The following is a 14832-nucleotide window of genomic DNA, read 5'->3' on the forward strand; positions in this document are numbered from 1 at the left end:
TCCATGCCGCCATCAGGATGGGCACGTCCGCGGTGCTCTGGTGGTTAGCTAGCACCAATGTGCGCCGATTGGAGCAAGCCGCTGGGTCGTCGCCGCTCTCTAACACTGTTGACAATAGAACAATATAACAATCAGCTTTATATTTAATTAATTGGACAATTTTATTTCAGATGATCTAAACGACATACACATACATTACGACACATGAGTACATTTCAAGACTATTATCCAGTTTCCTTAGCAGACTGTTTATGTCTATTTTTCAATGAAAATGTATGAAAATATCCGATGTTTGGTTCCCCCAGAGCGCAATGCTCATAAAAAATATCGCTGCACTACATAATTTCACAATAGGGAGTAAACAACATTACCGATACGGGCATTTTCTTTGAAACGACCCGAGGATTCAGGTTCATTCAAATGCAGAAGCGACGTACGAGTATAGAGCGCTGCTAAAACGATTAGAGTGCCAACTAGGGTTACCATGCTATCGTATTTTGTGGTATAAACATATCACAGGATTTTTGATAATGATTTTTTTGCATATAAGTCGCAAATAATTTAATAAACATTGGTAATGGATTCCCCGAAAAACGCAATTTCCTTTTTCGAGTTATATTGCTCTGATGGGTTGTAACACCAAAATCATGAACTTTAAAACTGTTGTAGATGCATTTGTTGACCTGCAAGGTAAGTAAACAGTAGATACGTCGCACATTTTTTTTACTTATTATAACTTATTATTATCCTGTAGATACATTCTGTACCATGGTCACCCCTTTGAGGATCCGGAAGAGTATTGTTTGTATTGCTCGCGTAAATACGAAGTTCAGTGAAATATTTATTTGCGCGGCGACCGTCCGGAGACCTCTTCTACCCGCGCCCCACCCCCGCACACCTCACCCCCTGTTTGCGGAACGTGACGCGTCGCCCGGAAATGGGTTCCGAAAGATGTCTTACGAATTTCACAAAACGAACCGAACTCATCGAGACGGTAATATCTTCGATCGAAGTTGAATGCACTGAGCTATGTCGAGAAAGGCACTAACGACAAGATAGCTGATATTGGAATGTGGAAGATTTTCCCACGACTCCAACAAGACGGACAACCTAAAATAATTTAAACCCTGCTGGGTTATTCGGTTAAGGATTAATATTCAAGTCTTACTTACAAATCATATTTATCAACTATTGAAATACCAATAGATGCCTCCTTTAAAGTAAGGCAATGTTTATTTCGTGCATATTATTCGGTACAATTCAATTTCAATAAATTCATACAAATTTTATGACTGTAAACATACTAGTTTTCGGCCGTGACTCCGTCCGCATGGAATTAAAAAATCATAAATGAGTAGCCTATGTATTCCTTCAAACTACACTCTACGTCTATGCCAAATTTCATCGATCCATTTAAACTTTTTCATTTATATTATTAGTAAGAAGTAAGATGGTGAAAATAATTATTGAGTTTGGTTGTCTAATATACAAAAAAGATATACATTAATCGGCACAACATATGGAGCAGAATTAAAAAAAGTAGATAATAAAACAAACAAAAACAACCTTATCCGAAAACTCGCATAGGTAATTTAAAATCAAAGAAAAAAGCGAATTCGATTCAAATTTGCATAACAGAAAGGAGAAAAAAGCGATGAGTACGGCTCAAAATAAATAACGTATGGTATTAAGATTCCGAATTACAATATATCTGCTTAAACTCCGCTCCTGCCTAAGTAAATAAAACGCCCTTTTATCAAGGGTAGTCTTTAACATTGCGGCAAATTGAGAAATTAAATGTCATCTAGAACCTGTCTATTTTTAACACATCATCCGAAAGTAATCAAAGAGCCAAGCCACAGCGAGTGCTAATAAAAGATCACTGTTAGCTGTCAAAGAAATAAACCACATATTGTATGTAATTGTAAATAAAAGTAAATTTCAGGCACATATTCAATCAATTTTAGTAAAATGTATTTACTAAAGTATACAATAAAACATAGTAATAAGATTAAAGAGGCCAGTAAACGCGTAACATTTTTATTAAAGATCCGGCTGAATTTTACGATGAAATGAATGACGTCACTGAATACGTCACACGAAAACTTAATTTTGTAGATCACAAACACAAGAGTAATGAAAATGACACATACATTTCTTAATAATTATACCAAAATTATACCTTTAAAACATTACGCTACAGAAAAGAATGTTTTCATTTAATCTGCTAATATTCATAAAAATAATGTTAGTTTAAAATTTAACTATTTCCTCAGAGAAAATGTATTAAATAGAAGACTGTATCTAACTATTAGTAGAATTCAAAGCGAAGCTTTTTTAAATATGGCAACATTAATCCCTGGGGTGGAAACACCGACAGTGGCGGGCGACGGGGGGAGGAGGTGGGAGAAAGCGGGGTAAAAGAAAACTCTTCATTAAATCCCTTTATTAGCTCGTAATGCGAAAGGGACGGTACTATGCAACGCGAAGCAACAAAACGACCGCTCACATTTTATGTCTTCGCCTAAATTGAATATCAACAAGGGAATCTAATATAAGTCATAGAAGTGTATTATTAAAGAATGAAGTAATCAGTTTTTCAGGCAAGGAATGACATTATGCCGAATATACTAAGCTTCATCGCTTTCAAGCAGAATTGTCCAATCTCTAACGAATCCCAATTTTCAAAACGAATTTATTCGACTAATTTTAGAAGGGAAGAAAAAAGTTAAATCATCAGGTTGCTAATTTATAAATTAAAAAGTTTTCCTTACTTTCTTACATTTCTATATAATAATACCAACCAAAATATTTGCGACCCTCTATTTACAAAACAGCCAAGATAATATTGTCCGTTTACATAAACAATAATGCCGTATCCATAACCTCGCATAGCTCTTGTCCTATCCCTGGGGCGTACAAGTAATTACCAAGGAACGAAGCGAGGCTTTCATAACTGTCGTGACGATGCGAATTTTTTGCTCAAAGCAGTTAGAGCATATGAAATTGATGGTGAAAGTAATGTTAATCACCCTCACCTGACAGCCACGTCCATACAGAAGCGTCATTTACCGAATACATCTAATATGATGTGTTCTCATAATGGCGTGCTTTATTGCCTTTTATTCTTTGATCTCCTTTAACTATGCTTTGTAATCGTCATGTAATTAGAACAAACCGCTTAATTGGCATAGTTATTTTTAACAGCCAAAACAACAAGAAGAGGAAGTTTGAGAGTAGACCCAGTGGTTGAGAAAATAAGAAATAAAAGGTCAGCGTGGTACGGGCATGTTATGAGATGGCATGAAACGCATGAAACAAGAAGGATAGAGGTACATCTAGAAAGAGATGGATGGATTGCGTAAAAGGAGACATGATCAAGAAGGGAGTGATGACTGATGATAGGGTTATTTGGAGGACGAAAACCCGGTACGCCGACCCTACTGGAGTAGGCAGGGGAGATGATGATTTTTACTAGTATCAAGCGGAAAATATAATATTCCAAAGTAAATAAATATCGGTTTCGTTTCTCTTTTCCGTCAACAAAATGCAACCTACAATTTATTTAAGACAACGCTATCAGAGTCTTAATTACGAGTATCATGTCTCGCTCGGATTTAAGTGCTTGGGGCGGATAGAATTCGATCTCCCTAAAGTATCTGCTACCTTGTATCTGTTTACATCTATACAGGTACTGAGTTAATTCGTACAAGAAATTGTTATTTGAAAAGTTAAAAGGATAATTTGATTTAACTAGCAGTGTAACTGTGAATATACAGCTTATTGTTTTTTTTTTTCAGAAAATGTCGACTAGAGTAAAAAATTACATTGACCGAATTTAAATACTGGTTACTTATCTACATATAGGTAAAAAAATATTATGAATACTATAGAAATATATTTTCGAATTTTTGTATATTCAATATAACTCAAAAACTCACTGAACGGATTTAAAATTCTTGCACCATTAAAAAGCTACGTTATCAGGGCGTTACGTTTTTTTTAAGTTCCACGCGGACGAAGTCGCGAGCAACAGCTAGTAACCATAAAAGGAGTGCATAGATCAACTTTTTAAGATCTCTGTCAAGGTTTTCCAGTCAAAGATCTCCAAATTATAAAACTAAAGCATACATAAATCCAAAAAGATTATCACAGACAATCCTGTCTACCCTATTAATATAATCAGAGATATCCGATTACTGCAGTGTAGCAATGACAACAGGTCAAGGCAGGACCCACGCTGTGTCGCCCGGGGTACTCAGCAGGGGGCGCTCTCTTCACAGACGCGTCAGATTGGAAAGATTTCCTTCATTCACACTTATTACTTTGATGTAATCACATAAAAGAAGCACTTTTGTAGCTATATAAAATACATTGGGTTAATTAATTATTCGTAAAAATTTATGGACATTTTTATGCTAAAAAATTAATCGTATTTGTACATTGTACAAATACGTAATCTAGTACCTAACTGAAGTAATTTCTTTATCACTGCATTTTTATTTCTATCAACAAACACAGTACCAAAATTCCATATAAATTATAACACGGTAATATGACGCAAAAATTAATATTTTACTAAAGTACACTGAAACATTTAGTAACCTACCATATTCTTTAACGTGTAACTAATTCGAGTAATAAAAACATGGATGGTATAATGCAATACATGTTTATTTATTTAGTGCGGTTGCACAAAGTTCGCAAATGAAACTAAAACCGTTTAATTTATTTGCAAGCACTCGCGTCGTAATGCTCGCTACGAAACAGCTGAAGGTCGTTCTACTAGCGTTACTTAGTATAGTGACCATGATGAACTTTAGAACAGGATAATCTTACTAATATTATAAATGCGAAAGTTGACACGGATAGAATTTGCATAGAGGTAGTGAATAGTCTGAAAGTATAAATAAGATACCTATTGTGATTTTTTTTAATTACACGCGGGAAAATCTTACATAATGCTTTCTAGAAAAAACTCATTTCACATTTATTGATAGAAACGAAGCGAATTTTTAACATCGTTCATTTTTATTATTAATGTTATAATAGAGTACTTAGTTTAAAAGATTTAATAAATTAGTCACATCAATTCTATACATCAGTCCTAAGGAATTATGAAGCATGTAGTCCGTAGCGATTCGCGTCACGTCCGAGGTTGCAATAATGTACACTGTACAGTACTGACATCTAGCGGCTAACATCTGCAATGTTTACGTGCTCACCTACATACATCGACTACAAAGAACTACTATACTAGATGACTTCGTTTAACGGTCTAAAACACGTTATTACAAAAAATAATAATTCTGTCCAAATTAATCGATAATTGTTCACTAAAGGCATATTTAAGTAACTGTTACTATACGACTCTGATTTCGATATCAAGTTAAGGGGGAATGGGCTATAGTCCACCACCGTGAATTGGTCAATTTCACAGATTTGTACATGGCGGGATTCGAACTCAGGACCTACAAGTCAAGTGCTTAACACCTTAACCGCCGACATTTATTTAAAAAGGTACTTATATGAGGACCATACCATATTTATTTCTTCAATTAATATGGTGCTAAAATTTAATAACACGACCCGATTCCCACGTATTAAGTCACGTCTGCGAATGCCGAGACACCTGACCGCATCGGAATGGACTCCACAGGGCTTGTTGATAAACATACCTTTTACGATGATTTTATTAAGGAAACTGCGAATATATTGGTTTCAAAACATTGCTATAAAAGCAAGTCTAAATTACATTATTCAATTATTCTTAACAGATAGTGTAGTGTAATAAAAGGTGTGTAAGGTTAGCGTGGTATGGACATATTATGCGACGAAATGATGGGGACATAAACCAGAAAGTGTTGAGATTGAATGTGGATGGCTACAAAGGAAGAGGAAGACCGAAGAAAGTATTCCGAAGTAGTATGGATGGATTGTGTGAAGGAAGATATGCTTAAGAAAGGAGTGGATTCAGATATGACGGCTGATAGAGATGTATGGAAGAGCAGCACATACTGTGCCGACCCTCCATAAGGGATAAGGGCAAGTGGATGATGAGATAGTGTAGTGTAATAAGATTAGCACAGGATCTAGAGATCTACAAACTATTAAACTTTATTTCTCAATAGTTATTGCTCGCGACTGACAGGTTTTAATGGTGAAAGAATTGAAATCGGCTCAGTAGTTTTTGGATCATTCCAATACATACAAAAATCCAAAAATCTTACCTCTTTATAACATTAGTAATCATATTTACAATATGCTCTACACTAAGCAAAAGACAGATAGAGGCAAAAATGTTATATATTTCAATCCACGTAAGGCTAATTCCTCAAGATGGTAATATCATTGAGATTGCGATAACGTCAGTCGCTAGGCGATGCTAATGAGATGCGTCCTGCATCCGAGGCGCGGGCAAATTGCATGCAAATCGCACCAGAGGGCGCGCACATCGCACGTCGACACTGAATTAATGCCTGAACTATTAGTGAGAGTGAATCAGGTGCTATTGCAATACTGGATCTTAACGTAGATTTTAATCTTGGTATGTTACATTAGTTAACTGGGTATTTCCGTCCGCAGAACATTATAAAAACTTTATTTTACTATACTTTCAATTGCAAATGTCAATATCTAAATTCTAAAACGACAATAAACGCTTTTGCTATTGGCTAACAATTACCGTTACCAGCCAATCTTGCTTCTTTATTTATTTACTGCTGTCCCTTCCTCGTGTGACTTTTTTTTTTAATTTATCCACAACTTCTATAAAGCGTGATGTAATTTTTTTCTATATGCAGCATAGAAAATATGCAAGCATATAAAGCATAAAAAACGGAATTTTTCCTTCGAGCATAATTCTTAGCAGAAATATTTTTCCATCCGACACAAACATTAATTCTTTAAGCCCAATTATCGCCACCTCATTTACCTCAAAAAACACGCTTCATCTCTGGCAAGACTTTTAGAACAGCTAGTTAAAGAGGGGGTGAAATGAAAAAAAAAATACGTTTCCACTAAGAAGTTCAGCTCAAAAGAAAATATCTCGGGCGCAACCTCTTTGTATATCAGAAATAAGACTCCCTTTGAATGCGCAATGTACAAGGAGAATTTAATTATAAGAAATGCTCTCAAGACTTTTTCCGTGGCTTAAGAACGTTACGGAAGTACCGACGACAGCTTTGACGGCTTTTGTACCTGAACCTGATAGCTATTGAATGTTAGTCTTACCCAATACGAAACGAACATTCACAAATGTCTTGTGGATCAAGTAATCAATACAAATGTTATCTCATTTATGTCATTTCTCATGACAGTTTCATTAAGTTTGCATCTTCTTTCATCTTTTTTTATTCACATTACTATTCTGAAATCTCTAGATTTGTGTGTGCTGTGGTAATTTGTTCTAGGATATGGACATCAGAAACTCGTACACTTAACCTTATGCTAAAGGTACTTTAAAAAAAGTAATGAAATAACACTAAATATAAAAACATTTAATATAAGATAAAGGTGGATAAATTAGGACACATTCGCATAAAACTAGTTAATTTTCAAGCGGTAACTTTTGGGAGACATGCTGGTACACTAGAGAGCGTTACAATTTACAGTCAGTCTGTAATTTCAGTCGCAATTGGCTATTCAAAGCGGCTCATTATATAGTTCAAATATATTTATTCAAATCATAAGCAAACATTCGACGGTGATTGCCAAAAATCAGCTGAGAGCTTTCCCCGGGATGCTCCCAGTTTAAATATTGATCTACCCTCCAATCAACTCCGAATGTAGTCCAAATAACGGGCACCAAATGCTTTGTCGGTGGACTAGTGTGCGCCCGCGTGTTTGTATTGATCTATTACATTAACAGGCGGCATAGAAAAACTAATTATCCGTAATTGTTTGTAGTTTTTATTAAAAAGTTTCATTTTTAACTATTGCAATTACACTAAGAAACTCTGTAAATAAAGACTCAAGTTCTCTAAATGCGTTAGTAAGATTTTCTATGACTGGTTTTGTAGTAATATAATTGAATTACAAAAACAACATTAAGTTTAAATTAAAGACAGGGCAGACAATGTAGCACAACGTTCAATTCAATCGGCAAACGCTATTATACCTCGAGCACCTCGTTAAAACCCTATCCAAAGTGCTAAAACCTCTCTAAGCATTCGCTCCCATTCAAACAATCCACTAAATTCAAACACTTCAACACTTTAAGAGTATTACAGCACTCCAGGATTCACCCCCAACTCACACAACTTGTATGTGTACATGCGTGTGTGTGTGACACATTACTGTGGTTATAAATAATTCAGTACAAATCACTAAAATTGTAGGCCTCTAAGTTTCCGAACCTCAACTGTCAACACGGTGCAATATAATCTTTAATCCTTTTATCTTAGAGTTCATATTACATTAATACCAAAGTCAGGAACGCTCAACCCAATTAAATCAACTCCATATACAGTGAACGTGGCCGGCGCCATCTTTAAAAGCGAACTATGATCGGACCTGTTCAAAATGCAGGTATGTTTATTGGTTATTGTTAAATTGTTACGACACTATTATTATTCAATAGGCGTTAAGTGTTCAAAACTTATTACATGCTTTCAATCTAAGTTATCAGTATCTTCTAACAATTTAACTTGATACTATTTTAATAAATGATACTACCAATTCTTCACACTTATAAGTATATTGGTATAATCTAGTGTCGGTACTCTTCCCATCATTTATTATTGTCTCTGTTTTTTTGTAGACGAACGAGAAGGATAATAATAACAATTAGCAATAAAATACTACTATAAAAATTCATTTTGACTTAGTCCAAAGATCCAGATAGATACGCAACAGCTACCTTCATTTTACTAAATTCCTTCCGATTCCATAGTACTTCTAGGTATCGATCTCCAATTTACCCAACGAAGTGAGATCGATCGTGGCGACCTAACCAAACCAAATGTCCCCGCCACCCGCACCCCGCGCTTGCCTATATATTTCTGTGGACAGAGCAGACGACTGTTTGCCTTCCCTGCCCTTTCGTATTCATGAAGAGCACCGCATAAAAAAACTCTTCGGGAGCTACTAAATCAGTTTCCCGGTTAAGAACTCAAATAACTCGAGGTCAGGTTATTCATTTGAATGTACGTGAGACCAATTCAGTTCGAAAATTAAAAATATTTCTTGGTAAAATCAGTTGGTACAAAGAAAGAAAAAGAACGATTAAAGAAGTGTTGATAGAGACACGAATTAAAATTCATCGAAAAGAAATAACATATCACCAAATATCAAATTGTAGAAACCAAAATATTTACAAACAATAGTCACTCGCCACATGCTACGTGCATCAAATAATTAATAACAGACTCGTTAGCTTCTAGAAGCACATAGAATTAAGATCGCGTTCAAATCAAAGCATTACACAGGCAATTTTCTTTTGATTGTGATCTCTGAGGACTTTTTCCCACGCACCTATTTAACACGGTGTGGGTGGTCGCGCGGCCGGAGGACCAAACGAACGTATCCTGTTTACGCCAATTGCTTAATTGTGTTTGAACCTTACGTTGGGACAATGGCCCATTTAATGTATAGCACTGACAGTAGGTGTTTATCAGAACCAAATCTAGCTAAAGAAACTTGAATTGTCAGATTTAGAAACTGTAACAAAAATGCTTTACATCTTTAATAATGTAAAAACATATATATACACATAATGCCATCACTAAATGCTATTCTAGAAGAAATCATAGAAATAAAAGAACATAATATTTATGACAAATTGCCACAACACAAACCATATTGGTTTGCATCTTCAGCTCTCGTGAACAGAACAGTGGTTCTAACAATTAAGCCCAGTTGGCTTATGTCCCGATAGACGCTGGCTGCAATCAAGCAGTTTGTCCACCGATGGGCGGAGGGAAGCGCCTGCTCAGTTAATCTGATTAGAGCATACGGGCGCGGTCATGACCTCGCCTAACTGACGGAATCTCGTATGGCCGCAGTACAGCGGTGTACACACCTATGCATACACTATCTCAAATTACGAACATTTAATCTGTTTGGTTCATATAACTATTTCAACTAAACTACATTGAAATTAGAACATCTTCGTACATATGTGATATGCTTAAAAGCATATGACACAGCAAAAATCACAGAAAAAAACGTCTCAGTCCTCGAAACAAAATGTTTATAGCTTTAATATGACGTCTATGACATTATTTGAGACAAGACTACTTCAGAGCAACTTTAATTTCTCAAAAATTTACGCGAGATCAAAATGATATTTGAGATTCCATTAATGTTCTTGAGATCTAAACAATTCGCCATCAGTAAGTCATAAAATGGCATAAGATAAACCATATTATGCTAAACTGAAATTCCTATTCCATTTCGACAAAACAATCCAATAAATTTCTAAGTACATAACGCCTGTCAACATTCCCAACAATACTCGTGCCCACAGAAACAAACGCACCTTGAACGGAGACGCGTAAACTGTCCCCATACGTTATTAAATTCGTATTCCCACTGTCCACCCACTCGGAGATAAATGGGATGAGGACAATGGTAATAAAACATAGTCTATCGGGCAACCATGCGAGTAATTTAGAACTACGTATATGAACATGAAGATTGAACGAAAAAATATAAATGCAAAACAATTTAAGAAAATCATTTACAGTATTAAATTATGTTCTAGACACGCGATTATTAAAGTAAAAGGTAAAAATGATACTGCATTTCCCTTCAATAAGGAAGGAAATTTAAAATGAAACACTGACATTCCAATAACCGCTCCGATGACAAAGAAATTGCAGCTCATTCTGATCTGTCAGTTCGTTTGTTTTCCGCTTTGATAACTTGAAATACTAAAGCAAAACGTTTAGACGACTGCAATTGGTATTTCACTTACTATGAAAAAGTCCTACATAAGCGATTATATTTTACGACGTGTTTTTATTTCGGTGCACTGAAAGATTTTAAAATGATTTCTTGGCACAATGAAAACTATAGTATACAAAAATCAGGCAGAAATTTTGTCTGATAAATTTAAAAGGCAAAAACAATACGTAGATCTATGGAGAATTCGAAGTTAAACTTGTAGCTCATCCTACAAAAACTTTGCCCGCAATCATTTAATTATTAGATTGAAAAAAACAAAGAGTATATCCTAAACGCAAAGGGTCATTGAATCAATTTCTCGGACCGCCTTCGATCGTAATTAACTTGAACTCGCAACGGAAACCAATCGTTAAGCCATTAACGTATCGCCTCGATACGATGCATTACTTCCTCAGACTAACGTCGGTTCTGCAGCTCTTAGACTGGTCATTATCAAATGTTTCTTTCTAAATTTCCTTTTATATGTTAGAAAATGCAACAATACTTTAAAAACAACATAAATCAACGAAATCTACAAAATTTGGCTAATGCAAAAGCCGAATAATCTCAATATTTCGCGTCAGAAAGACCAGAACATAAAAAGCCAGCAATCACATCGTGTACAGCTTCATAATTTTTGTTATCATTGTTGCGTTGTCACTAAACAAACTATTCCTAAAAGAGAGATAAATTGATCAGAGCTGAGAACAATGAGAAGCGAGACATCACGTTTTCCGTTCCACCGCTGTCGGCGGATGCAAACTGAATTTCGCGAGCCGCGCCGCAGCCGCAACCGAGTCGCAATCGAATTTGCCCCAGCTCTGGGAAAACTGGGGCAGTGCATTGTATCCCCAGTTGGTTATTAACGTGCGCAAAGCGTGTTTGTTACCGTTCGTTACTGTACCTTTACGGTAATATGATTTTGTACTATACAGCTTGTTTATTGTTTGTGATATTTTGCGTTGTAATTCTGTAATCTTTATGAACACAAATAAAATTATGCGGTAGTTAATAATTTATGTGTTGTTCAGGAACTTAATATCTAATTTACTGTCTACTTAATATCCGGTCAAATACTCGTCATGTGAACTGAAGGTTTTATCTTACTAATATTATAAATGCGAAAGTTTAGATGGAAGGACGGATGTTTGTTAGAGTTTGTAACCTAAACTGCTGATCGGATCTCGATGAAAATCGGTACAGATGTAGAGGATAGTCTGGAAGAACACATAGGCTGCTTGCTTTTGTTTTTTTTTTAATTCCATGCGGATGGAGTCGCGGGCGAAAGCTAGTATAATAATAAATATCACTAAATGCTACTTCCAATAATGTTTCTCAAATGACAGTTGAATCTCTTTTTATCGTAATACATGAAAACCCAAACACATACGTACATCGCATTCGAAGTTAAGAAAAATGTAGTGTTCACATCTCCGAATTTGTCATTCCGGTTTCTATATTAGTGCTTGCATAAGAAGCCAGTTTCCTGCAGTGGTTAGACAACATTCCCTGCCCACATGGCTCACTCATCTATTAGCCTCCAGTTTAGTTATCTTAGTACATCTACCTTAAAAGATCTTCCTATATACATGCGTACATTCCAATTCATCCAATTACTCCAATATTACGAACTAGTTTCAGATCTAAATTTAGTTATGAGGTTCATTACCTATGAAATTTAGCGCGAAATTCTCCTAATCCAGACCTATCATTAACACAATAGTGCATTGAAGTACGCACGGCATCTGCAGAACGCAAGTCAGTCAAATGGTGTGCTAATTACGCTTGTGATTAGAGACATGCCCGTGACCACACGGCAAGGAATCCCACTCAGGAATGTAACGCATTCGACAATATTATGCTTAGTGCGGGCATACACGGACTATTTCAACAGTACCGGTAGCTGTGGTCGGACTTAGGCTGGATTTTAGCGGCCATTGCATGCGATCCGTGCATGGCGATCATCAACTCTGTAAGCAGTGCGTCTATGACTGTTCTTAGATGCTCGTTGATATAGACCTAATTGTTGTGAAGGCTTTGTTTGTCTGATTGATGGATCTAATTAATTTGTAATACCTAACTAGATAGTGCTTAAGTACACAAGTATTAATTGTGCTTGGTCAATACAGTTACAATATGATTATTGTTTACTAGATTTTGCCTGCAACATCATCAGCTTGGAATTAAAAATCAAAGAAGGCTATGTGTTTTCCCAGACTATCCTCTACATCTATACCAAATCACATCGAGATCTATTCAATAGTTTAGGTTACAGACTTTAACAAACATCTATCCATCTAAACTTTTACATTTACAAGATTACTAAGAAGTAAGATTACAAGTATTCAGTTAACATTTGGGTGCTAAACTGAACAATAATTAACATGTTGTTAAACCGTTTTCTTAATACTAAAGTTAATTAACAGAGAGATTCAAAACACGTCATCAATGTTAACTTCCTATTTGATAAGGTCCAATTATAAAAATTCGTAATTATTCAAAAGTAACAATTTTATTTGAAACAGTCAAAACTTGTTCAAACGCTAAAACTAACAACAAAGCTATGAATAAATTAAAAAGTTAGCTTTGCTATTGAACCTTCGGGGCAAAGGGATTAGTACTGAATAATTATAAATTGAACCTCGGGCAGAGAAACCACTCACAAGGATTATATAGATAATTATGTATAGTGACCTTTTACGTACTTTATATAATAATTTATTCACAAAAATAAATTAGACTTGAAAGCTTAGTTAGTCTATGTTACAGATATTAGAATTTTTATCTTATTCCCAACTAGCTGTACCCAAGCGACTTTATCCGCATAAAATTATGAAAATCTTATTTCATTGTTTACATGTGTCAAATTATCTATTGCAAAACTCAAAATGACATGACATGACAAACCTTAGCAATCTTGTTTTCTTGATGTTGGCAGCAACTTATGGTCTCTTTTCCACATTAGGGTATTTATCCAAAATATTTACCCCCCTAAGTTTAATGGCGTGAAATTTATGTAACCTAAAATGTGACGTAATTGTAGGGCTTTTTATTCAAAAAAGACTTATTCAAAAATATTCTGTAATTGCTGACATCTTAGGCAACAAAGAAGTTCGTGTTTATGCTTTATTATAATAGTATATATTAAAAATTTACCTAGTATTGTTTTCAAATAAAATATTACAAGCACTCATAGTAGGTAGTTAAGCGTAGATTACCAGCGCGGAAACTTCGTTCGGGTGTTTTCTTTTTAATTACGAGTAATCTGGTTACAAACTTTGTTTAGGTAGTGGGAACTAACCGTTTGGGAATAAATAAAAAAAAATCTAGATAATACCAATATTACGCAGTAACTGGAATTCCTACATTTATTTAACAAAGGGAAAGTTCCACGCGAGTGCTTTTCGAGCGACATTTCTCGCGGAGGGTTGGGCGAGGGAGCGCGGAGGAGTGCGGGGAGGGGATGTGCCGTGAATAAATCAACTCTCGGCACCTCTGATCCCTTAAATAAGTACCCTCTCGTGTGTGAAATATCGAGTGCGTTCGACTTCGCCAAGATGTGCGTTACTGTGGCGAAAATAAAACTGAAGTCAAATTTATATTCTTATATGTAAGCGATATGAAATTCTTATTAGATTTTTGTAAGTAAAGCAATAAATAAAAAATTCTTAAAAATGCTTCAAGTGCAGACTGACTAAACTCTTAGTTGGATAAAGAAGCGTTAATATTTATCCTGAAATACTAATAAACTTTTCCTTTTCTTTCTTAAAATTTAAACAATATTTAAATGATAATATTAGCGAATAATATCAAGAATCAATATTCATAAAACAAAATAATAATTTAACAAGTCATGCTAGTGAAACATACACATAGTATTAGGCATTCAGGTATCGCGCAGTGGAAAACGACACGTACGTCGGCCATCCCTCAGCTCCCACCTCA

This window comes from Papilio polytes, unplaced genomic scaffold (genome assembly GCF_000836215.1).
Source record: "Papilio polytes unplaced genomic scaffold, Ppol_1.0 DF823688.1, whole genome shotgun sequence".
In the NCBI taxonomy this organism is placed as follows: Eukaryota; Metazoa; Arthropoda; class Insecta; order Lepidoptera; family Papilionidae; genus Papilio; species Papilio polytes.